Source organism: Lygodium microphyllum, chromosome 10, assembly GCF_053477565.2.
Source record: "Lygodium microphyllum isolate KBCC chromosome 10, Lygodium_microphyllum_v1.1.10, whole genome shotgun sequence".
Classification (NCBI taxonomy): Eukaryota; Viridiplantae; Streptophyta; class Polypodiopsida; order Schizaeales; family Lygodiaceae; genus Lygodium; species Lygodium microphyllum.
In genome coordinates this window covers 49,022,221-49,025,588 of record NC_141144.1, presented here as the reverse complement: position 1 = coordinate 49,025,588, position 3,368 = coordinate 49,022,221, and the positions used below count along the sequence as shown (strand labels likewise).

The following is a 3,368-nucleotide window of genomic DNA, read 5'->3' as shown; positions in this document are numbered from 1 at the left end:
ACTCTTTGGTAAGCACACTCAACCCTGCATTACTAGCACCGCTTGGAGCACTGGCCGGCCTTGGATCCCACACGGAGCCAGGCTTTGACGATGGAGGGGGAGCAGGAGGCTGCTCAGGAATGGCAGGATTGAAGACACCACGGATGGCCAGCTTTCTGTCAGAAACTCTCACATGACCAGGAGATTCTAGCCTTCTTTCATCGGATGATACGGCAGGAGCTGGCGGGAAGAGAACAGAGCCGCCATGGAGCATTCTTTAATAGGCTTTGCAAAAGCAACCGAATGTCATTCTCCTTCAGCCTAGCTCTGCCCTCGAATTGTCTCTCTGGCCGGATATGCTTCTTAGGGAGATTCAAACTCAGAAATTCGATGAGGCAAAGCTCATTTCCTGGAAACGGCTTCTTCCCTTACGCTTGTGTATGCCTTGAGGAATGTCCCCTGTGTTTCAAAGTCCATAGGTAAAATGGTCTCATCAAATCCATCAACTTCCTCACCACTGTAATTCCTCTGTTGTAACCCATGACCTGAGTAGTGGAAAACGAGCGAATCACCAGGCCGGCAACCTTGAACGAGGCATGCATCAACAATTGCATGTAATCGCACGCCCCTTCGCAACGGTCTGACAAGTGCTATCTTGATTTCATCATCAACAATCATGCCCTGTGATTCCTGCGTTTCCTTCCCTTCTCCCCCAATTAGCATCGCCCTTCATGCTTTCTTCCTTCCTTTTCGTAATCTGTCGAATCTTCCCTGTTTTTTTTAAAAAATCTGATTTTTCCCTCCCTTGTTTTTAGCCACTCTTTTCTTTACCTTTCGACAGGATTAGTGGCCCTTGTCTTTAGCTCCTATGCTAACACAAGCTTTCAAGATGTTAACAAAGGTGACACCGTCCAGAGACCTCCAGTTGCATTCGCTCAAAACATTTAAGTGCTTGGCTACCATGTCCATATTGGCTATAGCCTGCAATTAATACACTCCACAACACTACATTACGAAGTGGAAACTTGTCAAACACAGCTTGTGCTCTTACAAGCAAGCCACTTTTGACATATACATCAACCAATGCCGTGCCAACAGCCACATCTTTTTCTAGCAACCCCTTCATAGCAATCTCAGTATGAATTTCCCCAACCTTTTCTGTGGCTCCTATGCTGCCACAAGCTTTCAAAATGCAACGAAAGGTTACTGCATTTGGAGATACCCCATCAAGTTTCATCCACTCAAAACGCTTCAGTGCTTCTTCACCATGCCCGTGTTGTGTATAACCTTCAATTAGTGCACTCCAAGAGACCACATTCCAGAAAGGAAGCTTGTCAAACACATATTGTGCTTTTACAAGCAAGCCACATTTGCCATACATATCCACCAATGTACTTCGACTTGCATCTCTTGGAATTAGTTTAGTACTTCCTCACAAAGCCCATAATCAACATATCTTGAAATAAGTGTAGCCCATGAGATTGCATCTCGAGTTACTAGTCTACCAAAACTCCTTGTTTTTCTCCGTCTTCGGCATAGAATAAAAGAGCAAACATAACAACTAAGTATGTACAAAGTATCAAATCACACACACAACTTTTGGGTGGTTTTCACACCTCGAATGCGCAGCAATACGACATCCACCCCCTCTAATCGTGCACATCCTCCGGATGGGCCAACTACCCATTATCATTATCATCAAGCTCCACAAACAGATCAATCTCTTCATTATGCATTTCCGGTAGATCAACATGGTTATCTATCATATCATCTGTTTCTTCCATTGAAGTTTCTTCTCGTTGCTCTTCTCTTGAAAATTCTTCCAATGCATAATCCTCATCATCTCTTTTCTTGAAAATCTTGATTCTTTTTCCAGCAATAGGCACTCTAAGCACTGTCCCATCCAATTCTCTCAGCTCATATGTTGCATTATCAAAGACATGTCTGACTATGTACGGCCCAAACCATCTTTTCACCATCTTCCGAAGTGCAGTATGTTGATTTTCAAGGCTGCTATCAAACACCAATACCCAATCTCCCTCCTCTATTGCTCTAGGCCGCAAGCGATGCTTGCTGTCAAACTTGTCCTTATTCCTTAGTCTAGCAACCTTCAACCTGTCAATAGCTAGCTGAATATCCTCAGGTCTCCTCTCCAACTATCGAATCCGAAGAGCTAAGAGCTCCTCTCTCGTCAAATCCTCCTGCCAAGGTAAAACTGACCAAGTCAAAGCACAAGTCTCAATCGGCATAACAGGTTTCTGACCATACATCAACTCTGCAGGCATATATCCTGTGGTAACACTATGAGTCGTACGATCAGCCCATAAAGCAAATGGTAGAAGTCTCGGCCATTCTCCAATCCGTCCTCTGCATGCTTTGGTTAATGCTTTCACTATCGGCAGATGCCCTCTTTCACTCTTCCCGTTTCCCTCTGGATTATATGCTGAGGGTTAGAGCCAACTTGATTCCTAGCTGAGAGAAAAACTCCCTAGCTTCATCTGCATCCAATTCACCACGATCCGTAGTGATCTTACCCACACAACCATACCTGCAGAAAATTTCCTCCAATAAGAACTTACACACTGCACTAGTGGTCTTCATTCTCAAAGATCTGCCCTTAACATGATTGGTAAGATCCTCTCTTGCCAAAACAATGTACCTCATCTGCCATAGACCCATATGCATGGTAACCAAATCAACTACCCACTTATAATGAATGCATAGCGGATAGGTCGGATGAAGCTCATCTCGATGACGCACTACTGAAAACATCTGGCAGTCTCTGCAAGTCTCAACAAAGTGAGAAACATCTCTGTACATGCCTTTCCACCAATATTTCTCCTTGATTTTCTCATGAGTAGCCCACACTCCTCTATGACCAGCCCAAGGACTCTCATGAAACTCCCTCATCACCTGTAACTGTGTCTCCCTATCGCAGACAACCCGCAAATGTAATCCGCCTCTTTTCTTCGGATGCTTCCAAAGAAATCCGTCCTTGAGAAAATAACCATAGGCTTTCCTTCTGATCTTCTTGAACTCTTCATCTGTCCATTCATCTCTTTTGTTCAGTGTACTAAGGTACCTGCCAATCTGCAACCAATCTCCAACATAGAGTTCTTCTGTGAAAGCCACAATATCATAAACATGACAAACATGATCAACCATAGTGGCTAAAATTTCTGCATCATCCTCCTCTGCAAGTAGAGTCTCCTCATCATCATATCTGGCTCTAAACAACATATCTGCCACTGGATTATCCTTCCCTGCTATGTGTTTAAATTTCGGATTTAATGGCTTGATGTATGCAATCCATCTCAGCATAGCTATATCCGGAGTAGAGCAACTTGTGATCATACCGATTAATGGCAAGCAATCTGTCTCTACCACAA

The 3,368-nt window shown here is 44.0% G+C and overlaps 1 pseudogene; it reads right to left on the bottom strand.

The window, feature by feature from the left end:
- Window positions 1–871: 871 nt before the first annotated feature.
- On the bottom strand, window positions 872–1,360 carry LOC148029978 (putative pentatricopeptide repeat-containing protein At3g28640 pseudogene; annotated as a pseudogene).
- Window positions 1,361–3,368: the final 2,008 nt, after the last annotated feature.